Raw genomic sequence first — 23,266 nt, 5'->3', positions numbered from 1 at the left:
ACCAAAATAAAAGTTTATGTAGCTAGCTATATAACACAATCTTATATAATAATACGCCAGTTCTGTCTGTCTAGTTAGAGTAGTACACCCTTATAACCAGGTTTTTGGTTTTCGACGGTCAAACCCTTATTAAAAAATGCTGCTTTTAGACCCCCTAAAATCTATGACGTCACAGATTTTATCATGCATCAAGTGAGTAAACACGTGACATTATGACGGCATTCGACAAAACTGCTGAAAAACGCGCATACGCAAATCTATTTGAATAAAAAGGGAAATTCCCTACTCAAATTTTGTCCACTTCAAAAAAAACTCTGAAAGTCAAAAATCTGTATATAATAAAGAGAAATGAATTACTTCAGAAATGCAATCAGTAAATTATATAGTGCTGTCTCAGCGCCAGTAGCAGCAACACGTGATGCTCTTGCAGAGAGACTGCAGAGCCTGCGAGACACTGTTACTTTTTATTATAACAGGGCGAGGGAGCAAATTGGTGGACGGACGACGCTGCACGATGAAGTCGAGAGAGAAGCGCGAGAGGATTTTTACGATGCTGGAGACATACAAGACGAATACAGAGGAGTCGAAGACATCAAGCACATGTTCCCACAAGAGAAAAACCGATCCGAAGGCGTCGAAGACATTCAGCATATTTTTGATGAAAATGACACACAGATGTTGGAAGACGGAAATCGTGTCAAGACATGGCGGTTCAACAAGAACCTTAATCACCCACTGGTGGAGGCCATCATGCGAAAAATTACGCCCTACATAGACATGAGAGTCAAGGTAGTCTACAGTTTTGCTTGCACCATCTACGAAACAGGAGGTGGTACGGCTCCGTATCACAAGAGCAAGGGAAGCAAAGGATCGCTTACGAGCCTAGCTGACATCGAAGCCTTTATCGAAAAATGCGAAATGCAGCGATTAGATCTAGGAGATCATGAGTTTTGGGGGAAGGCGTACTTGCCACCAGAAAGAACAATCGAGACCCCAGGATCATACGAAGGGAAAATAATCTTCCAGCATGTGCAGATCAAGATCATCTCCACAAGGGAGCCCTTGTTAGGTTGTGGACCTTTACCAGACTGGTTGCGAAAGAAGAGGTGCATCTACGCTGTGGATGGTAAAGAAGAGCGAACGGACAACCTATGTGTTTGGCGATGCCTAGCCATCGAAAAGAGGGCCGGGGTACAATGTGGAACAGAGTACCTTACAAGGCCAGCCCTCACACTAGCACGCGAGTACTACGAGAATCCCAAACTAAAACGGAAAGAAGTACGTGCTACGAAGCTTGTTGACTTCGAGGGTATAGCGAAGCGTTTCAAGATCAACATCAGAGTCTTTGAACCCAAGACCAACTCTGAGAAAGCGCCATGGAGACTCGTGTACGGTCAGAATCAATACAAAAAAGATTTAGACACGATCAACCTTGGTATGCTGGATGGACACTGTTTTTACATCAAGGATTTAGACGTACTGGCACAACAGAAATGGGAATGCGAAGTCTGCAAGCAAATGTTTACAAGCAGCGGAGATCTTACGAGACATAAGAAGATATGTAAAGGAAAAAAGCCGACTATCATCTGCAAAGGAAAAAAGGTCAAGCGCATGCCTAGCAAGTCAGAGAGGGTCTTTTACGGTGAAGGTTTTAGCTATGACGCTTGTAAATGGATCGAGCACATGTCGAGGGAAACTAAAAGGCACATTCATCACGCACTCTGTGGGCATGGAGGAGAACGAGTGATTTGCTACGGGGAGAAAAAAAATGAGGTCTACAAGGTAGACGGCTATGAACCTCAAACTAGGACAGTCTATGAGTACCACGGTTGCAAGTGGCACGGATGCCCCTGCCAAGGAACAGCAAACATAAACAGATATACAGCCACCAAATCCAAGGAGAAAGGCATCCGAAAACTTGGCTACAACCTCGTGGCAGTGTGGGAGTGTGAGAGCCCACCCAAAGCCAAGAGGTACTTCAAGAAAGAATTTCAACCCTACCCTCACTACATCGTGTTTGATTTCGAGGCACTTTTGCTCCCTCTGAATCAGCGGCAAACATCCGATCTAACATACATCTCGGAGCATGTGCCGGTCAGCGTCGCTATTCACAATAGTCTGAACGGAGATCCAACGTTCTTGGAGCACGATGATCCCAAGATCTTGATTAAACAGTTTGTGGAGCAGCTCGAAAAGAGACACGCCCTCATCGTGAAAGAGGTGGAGAGAATGCACCCGAGACCCAATTATTTTAACATGCTTTCAGACAATACTCAGAATGCATCGGACGCGTGGGAGCATCAAGTGACTGTGATCGGTTTTAACAGTGGCAAGTATGACCTGAACATGATCAAGCGTTACTTTGTCGATCAAATTGCCAGATACGATAGCGATAAGATCAAAGTGGCGAAGAAAGACAACGACTATATGTTCTTTACGACCTCGAGGTTCAAATTTCTCGATATCAAAAATTTTATAGCTCCTGGCATGAGCTACGACCTATGGTGCAAGTCTCTGGATTGCAAGCTCGAAAAGCTGGTGTTCCCATACGTGTGGCTGACGAGCTATGACAAGCTAAACCACGTCGGACCCGTGGAGCACGAACACTTCTATAGCAGTCTTAGTGGGAAAAACACCCTCTCTACTGAAGAGTACGAAACATTCCGTGCAGAGTTTTACAAGCGAGGCTGCGTCACCATGATGGACTAGTTGCGTGAGTACAATTTAGCCGACGTGGAACCTTCCTTCGAAGCTGTGGACAAGACGAGGCTGCAGTACTACGACGACGAGATAGACATTTTGAAAGACGCGGTAAGCATTCCAGGTGTGTCGATGCGCTACGTCTTGAACAAGTCTCTACGACTGAATCCAAAGCTAGAGCTATACGCGCCAGGAGAACCATGCAAGCACAAGTGTGAAAGCGAGCCGTGCGAAGGGGAGGGCTGCGAGGCGTGCAAGAAAGCTCGAGAACAGTGTAAAGAGTGTGAGGGTAACGTTTGCGATGTGTGTAACAGCAGACCATGCGAGGTTTGTGGTGGAAAGAGAAAAAGAGGTGAGAATTGCGAGACGTGCAAGGGGAAAAAGTGCAAGACATGCAAGGGGAAAAAGTGTGAGGGTAACGTTTGCGAGGTGTGTAACGACAGACCATGCGAGGTTTGTGGTGGAAAGAGAAAAAGAGGTGAGAATTGCGAGACGTGCAAGGGGAAAAAGTGCAAGACATGCAAGGGGAAAAAGTGCAAGACATGCAAGGGAAAATGTGCAGGGGGATGCAAAGGAATGAGTTGCGAGGCGTGCAAAAAGGTGCGAGAGACTTGCACTGAGTGCACGAAGAATGAGGCGTATGAACTGCTTCAAACAGGCATGGTGGGAGGGCCTGCCATCGTGTTCTGTAGGTACCACGAGAGAGACGTGACGGGTATCAGATCCCATATCTATGGTCGAAACAGTAAAAAGTGCAAAACCATTCTTGGATATGATGCGAACATGCTGTACCCGAGTACGTTGATGCAAGACTTTCCTTGTGGGAAGGAGAAGCTGATCAAGGTGCTTACACCGACAGCGAAACACAATCTCGAGCTACTAACACAAGGTGTGCAAAATGGATCCCTCTTCGGTTTTGCGCATGTCGACATCAAAGTGCCGAAGGAGCTGTACGACAAATTCAGCGAGATGGCTCCGCTATTTGTCGTGAAAGAGATACCCGACGATCAAATCCCCGAGCACATGCAAGAGTACCTAAAAGCAACAGGGAGAAAGCGTGTTCGAGGTACGCGTAAGCTCCTAGGATTGATGAAAGCTGAAAAGATCTTGCTGTACACTCCGGTGCTAAAGTGGTACCTCGACCATGGCCTGAAGGTGACAGCGTTTCACCAGTTCATCAAGTACAAACGAGGTAAGCCATTTGCATGGTTTCCGGAAGAAATTGCGGATGCACGACGACAAGCCGATAAAGACCCTGACAAGCGTATTGCGGGATATACAGCCAAGCTGAAAGGGAACTCGTTCTATGGGAAAATGATCGAGGACCTAGCGAGACACGCGAACACCATCTTTACGAGAGATGAAAAGAAGGTGGATGCAGCGATGAGATCGCCATACCTTGAAGATCTTGAAGAGATAGGTGATGCTTACGAGATCAAAGAAGGAAAGAAAAAGGTGCATATCGACAGAGCATACCAGTGCGGCATTGAGGTGTACCAGCTGGCCAAATTGCGTATGCTTGAGTTCTATTATGACTTCATTGACAAGTACGTGGATCGTCGAGACTTTGAATATATTTACATGGATACGGACAGTGCCTATTTTGCCATCTCTGGAGAAGAGTTGCGAGATGTCGTTCGCCCTGAACTGCTTGACGAGTACGACAAAGACGTGAAAAACTGGCTCGTCACTGATAAGTACTCGAGTCGAACAGGAGGTCTGTTTAAGCTTGAGTTTATGGGGTTTAGGATGATTGCCACGACAGCCAAGTGCTATTTCATCGAAGGGAAAGAGGGCACAAAGTTCTCATGTAAGGGGATGTCGAAGAAGCATAACGCTATGACATGGGAGAGGTATAAGAACGCGTTGAATGGCTATATTGACACTGCGAAAAACGTAGGTTTCCGGGTGCGCAACCAGGGGATGGTTACGTACGAACAAAACAAGCTGGGCCTCTCAGCGTTATACGATAAGCGGAAGGTGCACGCTGACGGTGTACATACCTCCCCTCTTATGTTGTGAATAGTGAGGTTTCCCCGTCCAGAGTTTTGTGAAGTGCCACTTCACAAGAAGTAACAAGATGGAGGACCGTAAAAAATGTACGCACTGTAATTACTTTTTTTTACTCAACAATTTCAAATAAAAATGATGCACGACATAGGCCTCACTGTAGCAATAATTCTTCCGTACGTCTTGATCGTGCTCTGCTTTTTGCGTTATAGAAGGCTTCTAATAAAGATGAGCGAGATTACAGCTATATTTGATGTTGTAGACACACCTACGGAAGCCTTTCAACCCTAAGAAAAACCTATCGACAAACGTCAAGCTTTGAAAGATGCTATACGCAAAGGCAAACAGCATCTCTTGCCGAAGAAATGTACTGAAAGCTTTGCTGACAAGGCATCAGATGAGGTGATCGAAAAAGCGTATGCGGAATTCGTTCAACGTGAAATTCACGAGAAGGGAGAAAAGACCGCCAAGGCACTATCTTCACATGCGATTAGCATGTACGCGAAGGCTGTAGGTAATGTTGTTCAACTCGATAGTGCGGAGGGTCTGAAAAAGGACATTGAGGAAGACCCAATTATCAAAGACTCCATGGCAGATTTGGGGATCCTTGTGTACTCTGCCTTTGGAAAATTTCTAGCGCCACTCTTGGTTGCTGCTCATACTATTAATCACACTCAGCTCTCCGTGAAGTCCAAGACAGATAAAGAGCGAGATTATGAACAGCAAGAAGAAAATGGGGAGCAGTCAGATATTTAACAAAATCGAAAAATTAAAAAGGCAGTATTGGATGGCAGACGAAGACGGGTACCGAAATGTCCTAAATAAAACTGCAAAGCTAGCCGAACTCTCGCGAAAGCGAAAAAACCACGCATACGTAGAGGAATTTCTAAAAGGGTGGGAAGCCCTGTTTGCGTACGGAACCTACGCATCCGAAGGAGAGGTAGACCCCAACTTTTCAGCATCTGAGGCCTGGAAGCTGATGCAGGATCCTGAAGACGCACACCTTGACGAAAAGACGAAAAGTTTCAAAAGGCAGATGATAAACTTTATGCGCGCTCTAAAATGGATGCAGTGCTGCGGACGTCTCACACCTGACAAAATCCAAGCCATCCATGAGATCATGATGCGCGGGGAAAAACACAGGGGCGGCAAACCCGTGCTGACAGGGAAATACAGGACGACTAAGGCATTCGCTGGTTTTCACGAATTTGCCCCTGTTTCTGCAATCCCAAGGTTAGTGATAGACGCCCTGGATCGATACTACTCTACAGAGACTGACGATCTGATATGGAACGCGGTGAGGTTGTTTATGGACTTGATTAATACCCATCCATTCGAAGATGGGAACGGTAGGCTATGTAGGCTCGTTATTTCCCACGTACTTGTGGAGAGTGGAATGAGTCTCTTTGCGGTTTTGCTTAGCTCGTTCCACAAACGCGGCAGGCGCCATTACCTTCAGGCTGTTATAAGGTTTGAAGAGAGACCATCGTTATTTTACACGATGGTCTGTAGGTCTTTGGTGAAGGTATGGGATAATTTTGAGCAAAACTTGGCTCTACTAGAAAAGTCGAAAATTCACTGATTCGTCACTACAAGGAAATTTTGTAAAACTCTTTACAAAATTTTTAGCCCAAGCGTGCCTTTGATCGATTCATTAATATAGATGGCTTTTCCCTCGTTGTAGGTGGAGGATGAATCGACAGTCACCTCTACCCCCAATCGAAGAACCTCAGATAAAGGCTTTTTGTCTTCATCTTTTTCCAAGGTCTCACCTTACAAATAAACGAGTGAAGAGCAATCTAACCAAGTCATAACCAAGAAGAATGAGGGTCGTGTTGCTGCTGGAAAAAAACTTGCTGAATGGAATCGCAAGAACAAGGCTGACCTGCAGAAGAACTTGGGCAAAAGTACTTCGCAAGAGGGTCAGGAACCTGTCGCAAGTCATCACAAGTTCCGGGACAGTGCATATCTCTATGTCGCTGGAGGTATTGCTGTACTTGCCGCTTGTGTGGCAGTCTATTACAGACGTAAGAAGCCTGCTGAAACCCCAGAGCCTAGCGTCTCCACAGGAGTACGTGCGACCGTGTCAGCGCCAGCGCCGTCTCAACCCACGCGAAAGCAACGCGAAGAGCCTGATATTGACATTTTCAAGATGCGATAACCTATAATAAATGAGCAGCAAAGAGTATCAGAAAGAAGTCGTCGATTCCTTGTGGGAATCTGTCAGACTAGTATCCTATACTATTGTCTTGGCGCTAGGCGTGAAAAAGGCTCTGGGAGTTTCTAGACCAGGGGCCAAGATGGACATGGAGGACGGCTTGAAGCTCGCTGGCTATATGACAGGAGCGATATTATTCGACGATTACGCAATAAAACAAGGGTGGTATAAGCGTTCCGCGATGCCTCCAAAATAGTTGACCAACGAAAAGACTACACTATACAAATACCCAACCAATGTGGGCAAGCGAGAACATTAGAAAAGGTAACCGCTTCATCTCTAAGTAAGCGCCCTACAAGGTTTATGTCTGCCCAAGGCAAACACAAAGCGCTGCAATACCCTCAGAATAAAATGGCTCTAGACATTGTCAAGGAGCCGCATACGGCAATCTTTACTGGACCGACAAGCTGTGGCAAAACGCAGCGTATCCTGAATTTGCTTGAGAACGAGTATAGGCAGCATTTTGACAACATTGTCATTCTCTGCCCTACAATCCGCTGAAATAAGACCTATCTCGAGAGATCCTCGCTGTGGAAAGATGACTACGTGTTTCTGGTGGATCCAAAGGAGCAGCTGTTCGAGTGGATCCAAAAACTGTCGTCATTGCTGGCGGGCGAAGAGACGTTGTTTATCGTTGACGATATGATAGCCGACGAGAGTCTCGACAAAACTCGTGGTGCGTTGCTAGAACTAGCTGTTTCGGGTAGACATCGCGAGCACAGTCTCTGGGTACTAACGCAAAGATATAAGAAGATTCCGATAACAGTAAGGGATCAAATGAAACAGCTTTTTCTCTGGTATCCGAAGAATCGGAAGGAGTTTGAGCTCATTCATGAAGAGAACAATGTAATTTCAAGTAGGGAAGAAATTTCCATTATTAAGGCTCAGCTCAAGAAGTCCAAGCATGCTTGCTTGTACGTAAGACTGGAACATCCTAGAAGTTACAAGATTGTTGGTTAGACTCTTGACATATAAGAAAAGATGGATAGTGAGAGCGTAATTAAAACTGTGTATCATGCTCTTTTGAGAGCCAACACGACTCTGGATATTGAAGAGTTATGCGAAAAATATCCATGGCTCCCTCTGTTTTTTTCGTTATTGGCCCTCGTGACGAGTTCTGTCCCAAAACTACAAGATGAAAAATATTGAGACCAAGATAAATCATCTTTTCAGATCCCTTCCAGCCCGTTTTAAACAAACCCGCAAGCAGCTCAGAAATAACAACGGCAATCCCCACGATATCTTCATCTCTCTCGAGGGACTCAAGTGGATGGACCTCGTAATTTTGTGACTTTTTTCGAATCATAAAAAACTGTGGTTGAGCCTTGGTGTGTATAAGAAAGATGTCCTTGGTCAGTAATTTTTTCGAAGACAGCAAAGTTCGTTCTTTGTACATTAAGGAAAGTGCCTCGTAGCCAAAGACGTGTGGAGAGCTGTCGGCTATGATGATAAACGTGATAGTAGAAAAGCTATTCAGGCACATGTACCGGAGAAGCATGTAAAGCGGGCCTGGGAGGTTAAAAGTACCGCAGAAGACAAGGGGGTCGATATCAACCCCCTTCATCCAGACACGATGTTACTGACAGAACCCGGTCTCTATTGCTTCCTTTTAAGGTGTAAGAAATCCAAGGCAGAACCATTTTTGGATTGGGTTGTTGAAGAGGTGCTACCCAAAGAAATGCGAAAGCTTGCCGCAACCATCGAAGAAAAAGATATAGCCCTGGCGCTCCTTGCGGATGATCTCGATCAAAGGGACGTGACCATTGCCAACCTAGAGGACGACCTCCAGGAGAGGGACGAAGAAATCGTTGAACTACGAGAAAGACACGTCCCGCATCGACATCAATATGACAACGTGCTATGCGTGGTTAACAAGAACCATCCTCATGATAAGCATCCCTACTACATGATCAGATGTCAGCGTAGACAGCTGGGCAAGAGCATGGGTATACTGATGACAAAGTACCCCGAGAGCACTATACTCGGGAGATGTGACAATCCTAACGCGATACACACCTGGTGTCGGTTTAAGGAGGACACCCTAGGGTCTGCGAACTCTTACAAAAACCACTTTACCCTGCCCGACGATGATACGCGTGAGTTGTTTGAGGGAATGTTCGACATTGACATGGTATAAACCCTGATATATACTAGATATTAGCCTCCTCCAGGGATACCGAACATTTTTTTTGTATTAATGTAAGCCATAGGTTCACATTAACTACGCCTATGGGTATCAACTGAGCGGTTCCCCCGTAGCGGGGGAACCGGTGAAATGGCGCTCGGGCTCGAGAAATTTACCACTCTTTGACATGCCCACCATGACATGCCCAGGGCCCACCTGCAAGATAGTACAACAGACGGCTAGACGGGCTTCGCCCTTCCGCTGACACGGCCGTCTCAGCAAGAGCACGATCGAGTCTATACGTCTTTTTGCTCCACCAGGCGTCAGTAGCACGTCTTTTCGCATCACTGTGCTCTTCTCCAGGTTGTAGCAGGTACAAGTAAAGACCGTCCTCAGGTAGAGGTTTTTCTTGCTCCTGCGGAGCCTCCAGGCGATCTTTCGCAAGCGGTACTTCATCTAGCTTGATTGCCTTGTTGGGTTTCATACCGATCATTTCTGTCTTGGTATTGTTCATGCTTTTCACGATAGTGTACAGATGTTTCACCCATGTGGTACTAGTCTCATCAGTGACCAACTCTTGCGCGTCCTGAGGTTTGAAAAGTCTCTCAGCGAGCACCTTGTTATAGGACTCGACAAAGGCTGTGAACGTATGATGATATTTGGTGGTTGCGCGCTTAATCTCGACCCCTTTGCCCTCTAGCAGTTTTGTCACATCTGACTTAAACTCACTACCGTTGTCGCACTGGAAGATCTTCGGATAGCGTAAAGGTCCTGCTTTGCCTCCGGGCTTCGCGTAAATGTCCTTGATCATGTCGGCGACTTCGCTGGCTTTCTTCGTTCTCAATGGTCTAGCTACCTTGTAGCGCGAGGCTACATCGATCCCTGTGAGGATATATTTGTATTTCGAGCCATACAGGCGATCATGAGGCATGTAGAGCAAATCACATTGGTGCATTTCATTAGGCCTTGTGATTGTAAAATGGGGGTAGTTGATGCGCTTGGGCCCCTTGATATGTCTGAGCCAGAGCAACTGACGAGATAGCCAGTGTACGACTTTCTTTTTAGATAGTCCACTGTGCTCAGCGAGCAATTTAACAGCCTTCCGACCAGTCCAGAGATTTTCAGAGGTATAGTAAATACTGCTTAATTCTTTCGCTTCTTCTGGAGTAATGATATGTTTCGACATGTTTATTACATGTCGAAAACATTTGAACTCCTGTGGAGACGTTACGCCCATTTGTACACTGCAAAACCAAGCAGGGCTAAGGATCCAACGATGAACGTTAGCTCACCGTCTTGTTGCTGCTTGCTGGGCGTGTAGAAGTCGGATAACTTAGGAGCCTTCTCGATCGTTGCGATGTAATAGTCTCTCATACCTTCATCGAGCTCATTCAAGCTCTCTCCAGCTTGCTTTTTCAGCTCTCGTTGATGGTTATACCAATCGATCTTTGCCTGCCGATCTCTTACCCACTGTTGCTGAGCTGCTTGAAGTTGTTCAATCGCCTTGTCGTGCCTTTTACGCTCGGCCTCACCATGGCCTGACAGCTTACTGAACAGATAGTTACTCCCCGAGAATGCTAGAGCGTTAATCGCAGCACCAGCCACAAGAACACCGATAGTTGCCATCTTTATTTTAATATACGACACTGTGAAAACGCCCATCTAAGATGTTCAGCTGAGCATCTTGAAGTAGGAAAACGTAGCATTTAATATCCCCTGTTGTTCCGTCTGCTTTCTTTGTCATATGCAAGGTTATACCGTCTGACAATCTCTGTAACGGCCTTCCAGAACCATGGAGACTATGATCAGGTGATGCTCGGAAATCAACAAACAGGGCGTATCTTTCTGTGAAGAACTGCCCAATCGTCACCTTTGAATCGTGGCTACCGAATAAGTTTACGATCTGCTCGAGGTGATCTTTCGGGAGCATCGCGTGCGTGTAGAGCTCATTAGGCTCACCCTCGACAGTGATCGAGATTTTTTCAATCTTTGGGTTGTAGAAGACCTCGTTAGCACCCGAGTAAGCCTTCACTTTTCCGGGGTCTACGAACAATAATAAGACGCCTTTTAAACTTTTTGCTGGAGTATCAATTGGCAAATTGTAGCTGGTATCAGCCTTTTTTATCGTGACAACCTTGCTACGGAGAACCCTTTCATAGGGTAGTGCCAAACGACTATACCGTGACATCATAGCGCTCGCGAGACTCTCGTTATTAACCTTGTCAAACTCTAGTGCGATATTAGTGATCTTGTACGCACTGTCTGCGGGCTTAGCTGCCGTGTTTCCTGAAGACACCGTACCACCACCTTTGATAACGTCAACATATGATGCAAAATGTATAACGAATTGCAGCCTATCGTGTAGCCCTGGCTGGTAAAAGGGCAGATTCCTCGTGAGTTCGAACATTTTACCGATAGGGATGCAAAAGGTGTTGCCGTAAGCTGCCACGATCGCTTTTTCTTCATCCGTGCCTACATGATCAGTCGCTTTTACCTGTAAGGAGCGGATTGTACCATCATTGGGGTTGATCCCCTCTAGGATCAAGTTGTTTTCCCGATCAAACTTGGGCAACCATAGGTCCTTGTAGGTAGCGAGCACCCTGTAGTCGCTAATATTTTGCACCTCGTTGCTATTCAAAGTGATACGAAGATTTTGCACCAAGGATTTACCTATATTGCTGACGATAGTGCGCTTCGTGTTTGTTCCCGTAAGTTCCAGATCGAAAAGTAGTTTGATACTAGATGGAAAAATTACATCGTTCTGCCCCATGTTGGGAATGTCAACATACAAGTCCTCGTTCTGATTGATCGTACTAGGAACATGACTTACTTTTACACGCTGCTTCTTCCCTTTCATAGCCATCATTGTTTTAATCTCCGCGTAGGGATCGAGCTTAGTTCCGAATATGTTACTCATGCTTTATTATTAGCTGATTTACGTTTCAAATAAATGCCGATTAATCCAATATACGAAGGAGACGACTTTACGCCAGACGAAAAAATTTCAGACGAGGATTTCAGTAGGCCTGATGCCAATTTAACGCCAGATCGCCTGGCGGCTCTGCAAGAGCATCAGGAACAATCCGGCTCGGCAAGAGACACCACGACAAGACAGAGGGAAGAGCGGTTAAAATCAAAAGTCGACGATCTTTACGAACACCTTCGTGAGGAGCTGGGGCAGCCAATCGCGAGATATTACAACGAGTTTGAGGCACGGGGAAACCAGCTTCTTTTCGATGGCATAGATATCACGAAAAGGCATGGTGAATTGAGGAGCGTTGCCGAGATACGGAGGAGGTTAGGTACAAATCGCTTGCGAGCCATGGGGTTTACCGACTATACTACACCAAACAAAGACAGTAAGGTAATGGCTCAGAAACTCCTTAACGAGATTGTTCACGTTGATCGGCTAGCGGCTCCGCAGGAGCAAGAGACTCCCTTTGGCTCCAGCTTCACAGAGCGTGAAAGAAGAGGGCTCAACCTAGAGCTTCAAACGCTAAAGGGTAACCTAAAGCACTTGAAAAACAAGATGATCTTCTACGACAGAGAGATCGCTAAAGCAGAAGCCAAGGGGAAAAGGCTTGAGACGAAGAAAGCTACACCTGGGGCATCCGAGGAGCAGCTAGCTATCTGGAACGAGGATATCGCGAAGGCCAATGAAGAGCTAGAACGACTCCAAGATCAAAAGGAAGCAGTACGAGAAGCACACGGTTTACTATCATCTGACACTCAGAGCCAACTGAACGCAATTAAGAAGACGCTGATGAAAATCACAGAAGACGATAAATCTCTGGCTGAAAAGCTTAGAATTTTGTTCAAGGAGCAAGGGATTACTATAGCGAGCACCGTCTCGGCTGTTGGTCTACTGATTTCCACCATCGTAGTTACAGGTGGTGGTTCCGCAACAGGCGCAGGAGGAAGTGCCGCTGGAAAAAAAGGTTTTATACAAAAACAGCTGGAAAGGCTTGGAAAATTTTTGAAATACCTGGCAGGTAAGGCAGGTGCGGCGCTACCAGGGATTATTGGCACGGTTGTCTCGTTCTTTTTCAGAGTGGCTGCGAGAGTTGTCGAATATGTAGCCAAGCATCTATACATGGCAATCGCTGCCGCTGCTGCTTTTGTTGTGGCCTACGTTGGGAAGAGAGGCAAGAAGTCGTAGATGATCTAGTATGTTGACAAAAAACATATTAGATCGCCTTGCGGCTCAGCATGAGCACCTTTATTTAAACCATAGATATGCTAAGATGAGACCTACTCCCGCAGTAACCAAGGTGGTCTTGGTGTCCTCGTGAGGGTTTCCATCTCCTAGACCTGATTGAGGTATCTTTTCAGACCCCGATTTTAGGCCACCTGACTGAGGTATCTTTTCAGACCCCGGTTTTAGGCCACCTGACTGAGGTATCTTTTCAGACCCCGGTTTTAGGCCACCCCCCCCTCGATAGCCCAGGTCTGACTCGTTTTAAACCCCGAGGCTGTGTGGTAATTGGTTTGTTGTTTAGGTCTAGACTTATACCAATCATCGCACTCGCCGGCGCAATCAAGATGTTGTTGTTATACCCCACAATTTTTCCAATACGCAGATTCATATCGGATGGTAGCATGTACACGTGGTGCATCACGGCAAAATTCACTGGGGTCCTGGCATATTGAAGCACCTTTTGAAACTCGGTGATATCGTGGCCTACGTTCTCCTCACGTTGTACCATGGCTTCGAATTTCTGTAGTAGTATCTGTCTCGCTGTGAAATTGTCAGCACCCGAACCTATAAGGGATCTTTTGGCATCAGCTTGGGACCCTAGTATTAAAATCACGTAAACACGAATACTCTCGCTAAGCTTCGTCAGACCTTCCGATGTCAAGCCTTGGCTCGTAGGCATGATAAACTTGGCCCAATCACCATCTACTTGCGGCCAATATCTACCATTTGTGAGCGAGGATATGAGAGCCTTAAACTTGTATTGGGCATTGGGGTCGGCACCATATTCACGACAAATCTGGGCATATCCAGAAGTAGAGTAGGGGTTCTCGTATTGAGAAAAGCCGTCATCGTATGGCATGGGTACCTTCATTCTCGCTAGGATACGCCGTATGTGGTAATAGACGTGGAATTTAAAAATACTGTTGATGAGAGGCACGGAGCCATTCAAGTGTTTGGCGGATATACCCAGGGTGGTGCTAGCGCAATGACAAGCGAAATTAACTTGTATATTCCAGTAGCCAAGGGCTTGACCGGTCCAGTTTACACTTACGGGGTCGTTCAACAGGTTAGTGGGGACTTTTATTGGGTATTTCGTGAACATCGAGAAGGTCACAGGAATGTGCGATTCTGTAGAAATGTAGAGGTCTTGATGTTCTAGATTAATTACACCGAGAGGCCATTCGCCTCAATTGGACTTGTATTTTGCCTTGTGGTTATAGCTATAAATGTTCATGTTTCTTTAAAGAAACATGAGACAGCTGTATGTCACGGATATAGAGAAGCCTACGATTTTTGACGATTACCTATGGCAGGTTACGAAAATTGCCCTAAAATCGATAAGTATCAGGCCTGTCTGGCTGAACCTTTTCGAAAAAAAGAATGATATCAAGATTCATAAAGCGGTGCCCGGATCGACCGATGATGGGAACTTTAATGTTGGAGTTTTTGAAACCCTCATCACGATCGAGAAGGGTCTATATAGGATCGAGGATCTCGTTGCAATAGTCAACAATCAAGCAGGAAACAGGATCAAGCTCTTCGTACTCAGGAATAGAGCGTGCAGGGTTAGGGTTAACAAGGGGTACATTGCGATAGTTGATAAATCACTACTGCACCTTATGGTTTATAATCTTTATACCGAAGCAATGTTTACCGAGGGCGACCATGATAGCTACTACAAAACTGACGTGTACCAAAGATTAAGACTCGTTTGCCCCCAGCTGAATGAAGATGATTGCCTACTGGATGGGAAGAAATCAAAAATTTTTGCTTTGCTTCCCACCAAAGAGTTAAACGCATGGGGAGACATGCTTACATGGAATTTTGACACTCCAATCTACCTTCCTTTGAAAGGCTCAACAGACAGACTGGAGTTCATGCTGACGGATGAGCATCATCATGAAAAAAATGTTTTGTTCGTCGGAATTACGATGCATTTACTCATAGAATAAATGGTTGATACAATGAAGCTTTACCCAACTTTGCCGCCAAGTGCGCCTGAGCCTGATCGCCTGGCGTCTCCGCAGGAGCAAGAAAGTCAGGTATACAGACCCAAGAAGATCGAGGAGGTGGAACAGTACTTGCGTGGTGAGATCAAAGAGAGAGAAAAACTCTACAAAAAGTTCAAGCTTTGGGGGATGGGGCTTCGCTATGCTGATCATGGCATGATTGTTGTTACAGTCATCACCTCCGCAGCAGGTATTGCCACGCTTGCAACCGGATTCGGAGCCCCCATAGCAATTGGTCTTGAAGCCGCGGCTCTTGCAGTGGGTATGGGCCAAGTAGGTCTCAAGAATGCCTCGAAGCGACTAGAGCACAAGGTGCACAAGCACGAATGCATCAAACTCCTGGCAGAGTCGAAGCTAAACACTGTATACGATAAGATTTCCAGAGCGATCCAAGATGGTACAATTTCAGACTACGAGTTTACATGGATCATACAGGAAAAACAGCGCTACATGATACTCAAGAAGCAGATCCGACAACGAACGAAAAAAGCTGTGAAATCCATCAACGATAATGAACGCGCAGAGTTGCTAGCACAAGGCAGGCAAGAAGCTAAAGATGAAATTTTTAAAAAACTGCAATCTGCGCAGTATGCCAGCGCTACTTAGAGTCCCCACCCGCCTACAGAGTCTAATATGTTGGTCAACATACTAGACGATCACTTCTCCCGTATCTTGATCTATGAGCAAGTCGCCATCATGTACGACACGTCGCTGAGCGAGATCCCTCAAATATTGAGCTAGATTTTTCTGCCATGCAATTTTAACACAAGGCTCGCAGTACGGTCCGTCCGTTTGTGTCGACGCATCCTTATACTTGACCTTGCGTATAGCTTCGACAAGGTCTATTCGCTTCAGCGTAGAGTACCCTTTGAGACCTAAGGTTTTAGCTTCTTGTCGCAGTTTGTCCATTTGTTTATGTAGCTGAGCACAACCAGGCTTTCGTTATTTTTTGTGACTGTCTCCAGTCACTCAAGATTACTTTTTTGTCTTTTTAATCCTCCACTTCCACAAGGTCGTAATCATAGTAAAATTGACCAGGATTCTTCGTACCCGTTCGACCTGTCAAAGCTTCTCTCAGTACACTCGTTGACCATGCTCGAAATCGTTCACCATCGCAATCGATCAATGTGATGACAGTTGCATCACCTTTTTTGATCTTGATCTCTTCAACATACTCAATTTTGAATATGATTCCAGTGGGAACATCACGCCACTTCATAATGCTCTCGTGTTCTGATTTCAAGGCATCAAATTGTTCTGCAGATAGGAAAGGCATCTTTTTATTATAGATTTTTTAAACCTCAACCACGATCAAAATACTGGACATTACTTCCATAATTTAGATATCTCGCGCTTTTCTTCCTCATCTAAACACCAATTCCAATATCTATCCGGATGCCACGCCACTGGCATTACCTCATTCCATAGTTTTGCATAAAAATTACGCTTGTGATGATGCCGCAGCAATTCATCATGAATGACATCAAAACCACGCAGCAATACAACAATCTCGATGTGACCATTTTCAGCTGCAAGTGTCATGGCCCAATCAAAGTCTGTCGCACCCCACTCTTTGCACATTTTAACAATCTCGATGTGACCATTTTCAGCTGCATTTCGTAGAGCCCAATTAAAGTCTGTCGCACCCCACTCTTTGCACATTTTAACAATCTCTATGTGACCATTTTAAGCTGCATTTCGTAGAGCCCAATTAAAGTCTATTGCACCCCACTCTTTGCACATTTTAACAATCTCGATGTGACCATTTTCAGCTGCATTTCGTAGAGCCCAATTAAAGTCTATTGCACCCCACTCTTTGCACATTTTAACAATCTTGATGTGACCATTTTCAGCTGCATTTCGTAGAGCCCAATTAAAGTCTGTCGCACCCCACTCTTTGCACATTTTAACAATCTCTATGTGACCATATTTAGCTGCAATTTTCATGGCCCAATCAAAGTCTGTCGCACCCCACTCTTTGTACATTTTAACAATCTCGATGTGACCATTTTCAGCTTCATTTCGTAGAGCCCATTTAAAGTCTATTGCACCCCACTCTTTGCACATTTTAACAATCTCGATGTGACCATTTTCAGCTGCATTTCGTAGAGCCCAGTTAAAGTCTGTCGCACCCCACTCTTTGCACATTTTAACAATCTCGATGTGACCATTTTCAGCTGCATTTCGTAGAGCCCAATTAAAGTCTGTCGCACCCCACTTTTTGCACATTTTAACAATCTCTATGTGACCATTTTCAGCTGCATTTCGTAGAGCCCAATTAAAGTCTGTCGCACCCCACTCTTTGCACATTTTAACAATCTCTATGTGACCATATTTAGCTGCAATTTTCATGGCCCAATCAAAGTCTGTCGCACCCCACTCTTTGTACATTTTAACCATCTCGATGTGACCATTGAAAGCTGCACGTGCCATCGGCCAATCAGATTCTGTCGCACCCCACTCTTTGCACATTTTAACCATCTCGATGTGCCATTTTCAGCTGCAAGTGTCATGGCCCAATCAAAGTCTGTCGCACCCCACTCTTTGCACATTTTAACAATCTCTATGTGACCATTGAGAGCTTCACGTGCCATCGGCCAATCAAATTCTATCTCACCCCACTCTTTGCACATTTTAACAATCTCTATGTGACCATTGAGAGCTGCATTTCGTAGAGCCCAATTAAAGTCTGTCGCACCCCACTCTTTGCACATTTTAACAATCTCTATGTGACCATATTTAGCTGCAAGTGCCATCGGCCAATCAAATTCTGTCGCACCCCACTCTTTAAAAATCTTAACCATCTCTATGTGACCATTTTTAGCTGCATTTCGTAGAGGTAAATTAAAGTCCGTTGTCACCAGTTTGATGTCACGGTGCTTGCGAACGTTTTCCATGGTCTTGCCAAAGAAGCTATTATTCATTAGCTTAAAAATGTCTTTCTCAAAGTCATTTTTATCTGTATTATCTGTCGTACCAGATTCTTTGCACAGCTTAACAATCTCGACTTCATCGTGCAGCATCGTCCTTCCAGTAATTTGCTCCTTCGCCCTGTTATAATAAAAAGTAACAGTGTCTCGCACACTCTGCAGTCTCTCTGCAAGAGCATCACGTGTTGCTGCTACTGGCGCTGAGACAGCACTATATAATTTACTGATTGCATTTCTGAAGTAATTCATTTCTCTTTATTATATACAGATTTTTGACTTTCAGAGTTTTTTTTTAAGTGGACAAAATTTGAGTAGGGAATTTCCCTTTCTATTCAAATAGATTTGCGTATGCGCGTTTTTCAGCAGTTTTGTCGAGTGCCGTCATAATGTCACGTGTTTACTCACTTGATGCATGATAAAATTTGTTACGTCATAGATTTTAGGGGGTCTAAAAGCAGCATTTTTTAATAGGGGTTTGACCGTCGAAAACCAAAAACCTGGTTATAAGGGTGTACTACTCTAGCTTGTCTGTCTGTCTGTGACTTTTGCAAAGTGGATAAAATTTCTTTGATAAAGTCTAGAAAACATCATCTATAAATTTGTTCTGTAAATTACCAAACTTTGACATTAAAGCAATATTGACGTCAAAGGAAAGTATATTAAGATTAGTGAAGCCATTGCATTTCACTTTTAAAATTAAGGCTAAATAACTTGGAAACGGGTGGAAATAACTGACGTCATCTCCTGCGTAAGTAACTAGGGACCACCTGGGACCAATTTGGGTAAGTTTCCCAAACCTGGGTCCCCGAATCCGTTTCGGAATGCACGGGTTGATGACGTCACCAAAAAAACTTCAAATCCTAATATCTTGCAACCGTTTGTTAAAAATACGCGATCCTATACATTTTCTTGATCAGCGTTTTCAGACCTAAACAATGAAGGCAGCAGGTATACAAATTTCTAAAAAAAAGGTTTTGGGGGTTTGACTGGCCATTGCTGACGTCAGCAAAATTTGAAACCCTTATATCTCATTAACCGCTTTAAAAAAAGACATGATCATATACATTTTCTTGGTCAGCATTTAAACCTCTGCACAGTACAGGCAACGAATGAACTAAATTTCGTCAAAAATTTTTGTAATTGCACTGCTGACGTCAGCAAAAAATCTAAAACAACCTATTTTTCATTGTCCTTCTGCCTAAGTGGATTTTTCCACGGGCCTTATCGACTAGTCTATATAATAATACGCCAGTTCTGTCTGTGACTTTTGCAAAGTGGATAAAAATTCTTTGAAAAAGTCTATAAAACATCGCCTATAAATTTGTTCTGTAAATTAGCAAACTTTGACGTTAGAGCAATATTGACGTCAAAGGAAAGTATATTGAGATTAGTGAGGCCATTGCATTGCACTTATAAATTTAAGGCTAAATAACTTGGAAACGGGTGGAAACAACTGACGTCATCTCCTGCGTGGTTAACTAGGGACTACCTGGGACATTTGGGTAACTTTTTCAAACCTGGGTCACCGAATCGGTTTCGGAATGGACGGGTTAATGACGTCATCAAAATTTTTTTTAAAAACCCTAATATCTCTGCATCCGTTGGTCAAAAGTACACGATCCTATACACTGGACTCTATCAAAATTTAAATGATGGTTGTTTTTCTGTTATCCTGCCTAAGTGGATTTTTCCACGGTCTTTATGGACTAGTCTATATAATAATACGCCAGTTTTGTCTGTAACTTTTGCAAAGTGGATTATATTCTTTGCAATTTTCTTTAACAAATTCTATAAAACATCGCCTCTAAAATTGTTCTGTAATTTACCACACTTTAACGTTTAAATAGTATTGACGTCAAAGGAAAGTTAATTAAGATTAGTGAAGACATTACAGTGCACTTAAAACTTTGAGGCCAAATAACTTGGAAACGAGGTGGTGACGTCAATGATTTTTGATCGTGTGGGTAACTAGGGACCCCCTGGGACCAATTTGGGTAAGTTTCCCAAACTTAGGTCCCCAAATTTGTTTCGGAATGACGGGTTTATGACGTCATCAAAAACCGTCAAACTCTAATATCTCTGCAACCGTTTGTCAAAAGTACATGATCCTATACACTTTCTTGATTAGCGTTTCAAGACCTATACGAGGAAGGCAACATGTATATAACTTTCTAAAAAAATGTTTTGTGTTTTTACGAGCCTTTGCTGACGTCAGCACAATTTTTAACGCTTATATGTCCTTAGTCGTTCGTAGAAAAGATATGATTCTATACATTATTTTGATCAGCGCTTCAACCTCTACACGTTACAGGCAACGAATAAACTAAATTTCGTCAATTTTTTTTGGATTTGCAATGCTGACGTCAGCAAACGGTCGTAAACAACCAACTTTTTCAATGTCCTGTTGCCTAAGTGGATTTTTCCACGGGCTTTATCGACTAGTTAAGTAATAGACAAGTAGATTTATCTGTAACCTCTTGAGAAAGATGCCTAATTTTTGACCCAATTTAAGGCCTAGTCTTATCAACTGGGTTGCTTATAAAAAAATATTCAGCCAAGATTTATAAGACGTTGAAAACATTTTATACTTAGCTACACGTCAACACATTTTTGTTGATAAGTAATGCTTATTAAAATATTTTATCACTATAAAATATAGTTTCAGGGTGAACAAATAATAATTTGGTTTGAAATAAAACTTTCGCGTTAAAAAACATAATCAACCAAAATACATCGTCCTCGCCATGTGCATGTGAAGAACGAGGACTTAATCAAGTTGATTTTACTAGCTGCAGAAACTAGCCAGACTAACTTATTATTTATAATAACCAATATACTGGTTATGAAAAGCAGCCTGTATCAGGGTCTTGTTTAGTCGTCAAGTAAGCGCTAGCAGCTTTGTGATAGGCAACAAATCCTGGGGACGAGGATGTATTTTTAAATGAAGTTTCATGCGCGGCAAATGAGTTGTGCATTTTTATGTCCCTTTAAATTCAAATATGCGTATAAGAACATATTGAAAAGATCTTCTTAACCAGTGGTTTGTGGAAGGATTCGATTTTCAAGTAAAATCCATTTCAGTTGACTTATGCGATTCAACGAATGCGACGTAACATTCAAAACGAGAAAATTCACAAGAAATTCCCTCCGTACCAAAAATGCAATACAACCAACATATTATAAAAAGTAGGTATTCATTTACCATAAAGGTTTTGCCTAATCATTGCAATAAAATATTCTCTTTGCCCAATTCGCGAGACTTAATTTTGCAAAAACATTTTTATCCACACAAATCACGACAATTTCTTTCTGCAAAAGTTTGTTAAACGTTACTTTTTACCTTAAAAGGAAAATGAAAAATTGAGGCATGTAGCTAAAAAGGTTTGAGCTCAAAATGCGTGAGTCTGATATAGCAATACATCCGCTATAGGCTTAGTGCCTACCTGAACAATACGAAAGGCACAATCTATTTCTTTTACTCATAAGTAGGGTCAATTTTGACCCTCATCCCTTTTTCCATGTTTCAGCAACAGAAAAAGTAAACATATTGCCAGAAGTAAAGTATGCAAGGAAAGTTTGGTAGAAGATGTGATGTTTCACCAGTAGGTAACGTCAATTCTAAACAGGACAATATGCTAACTAGTGATGGTTCATCTAGATTTTAAATCCAGTTTGTGGATTTTTTTGTTCTTGTTCAGAAGCACATATCTTTTGGTGGCAAAAACAAAGGAAAAATAATATATGATTACTGTAGATATTTTGTGTCAAATATAGAGCGAAGGCTTATATAGTTGGTATTTGTTTCATGGAGAATCAGTAAATTTCAAATTAGAAGTGGGTTAAAAATTTTGTTTGTAAAAGTTCCAGGTAGTTACAAAATTTTTTAGAGTTTTGTACACACGATTTATATTTTCATCTTTACCTGGAAGAGCGCTGACTGAGGAAAAAATCACCATAATTGTGCGAAAATGTGGAACGCAATCTTGTTACAAAAACATGTCAATGATGTCAGGTTATTTTTCCTCGTCATCCCTATGTCAGAAAGGCAGAAAAATCCTGGGGACGAGGGAGGTTTTGTTTAGGACCTGTCATTAGTTGCACTTGTACTGTTATTCTATGGCTAGTTTGAACTTCCTGTAAAATTTAAAATGTACGCTTATCCTACTTTTATAAAATACAGCTGTTAGATAAGCTGACCGCTTGCGCTGATTCATTAGAGTGAAGGCAAAGAAAGCATATTGGCTACTTGTAGGTGAAAGAATAACTATCAGGGATTTGTTTTAAAAAGCTTAACTAGATAACATAGTTCAGCCATTACATATTTATATACCGAACACTATTGGTGCGAAAAACACTTTCAGCTAATTAAAGATGTCCGCCTTTAGTACAAAAATTTGTCCGTTAATTGGAGTGTCTGCTAATTCCTTCTTTGTTTTTAAAAAGTTAACCTTTTATAAGACTTTATCAGAATTGACCAGATGTAATAAAATCTCTCTGTTAATCGATGTGGCCACCTTTTGTACTGTGCGTTCTGGAAGAGTGGAGGCGTGGGGTAGTGTAATGTTGTAATTTGTTGTAATTTAGCATCTAGAACAATGGACTTGCGCGCACATACATACAGAGTATATAAATTGGTAAATGAGCTAGGTATACTAGCTCGCTGTGATTTGTAATTGCTTATTTCCATTAAACGTAAAATTTGAAAATGTTGGTGCTGATGACCTTGCTAGACTAAATTGCGTTATTTTCCAAGCAAGATATGAAAACTAACTTTACCTAATTGTAGTTGCTTAGCATTATTTAAAACTCACATTCCACACATTTGAGATTTTAGAATTAGGTTTTTTTATTGTGCTGGGGCAAGTTATACTTTAAACCATTTGTTCTTGGTGTTATATACTTAATAATACGACACAAGATTGACAACATGGGAGGTATACAAATTTTTCGAGACTGTAATCACCATTTTATGGGCAAATGAAATTTTCCAGTGATTTTGCTTAGCGTGTTTGTTTTCTCCCATTCAATTAAAAAAATTATTACTCGATGGGTTCTGACATACTGCCTAAAAATTAA

General features: G+C 43.2%; 1 pseudogene; it reads right to left on the bottom strand.

The window, feature by feature from the left end:
• Nucleotides 1-16,438: 16,438 nt before the first annotated feature.
• LOC130629322 (ankyrin repeat domain-containing protein 50-like) lies at nucleotides 16,439-18,072 on the bottom strand (annotated as a pseudogene).
• Between the last annotated feature and the right edge of the window lie 5,194 nt (nucleotides 18,073-23,266).

The sequence above is a fragment of the Hydractinia symbiolongicarpus genome, unplaced genomic scaffold (genome assembly GCF_029227915.1).
Source record: "Hydractinia symbiolongicarpus strain clone_291-10 unplaced genomic scaffold, HSymV2.1 HiC_scaffold_16, whole genome shotgun sequence".
In the NCBI taxonomy this organism is placed as follows: domain Eukaryota; kingdom Metazoa; phylum Cnidaria; class Hydrozoa; order Anthoathecata; family Hydractiniidae; genus Hydractinia; species Hydractinia symbiolongicarpus.
The sequence above is the reverse complement of the archived record's forward strand: the minus strand, read 5'-3'. Positions and strand labels throughout refer to the sequence as shown.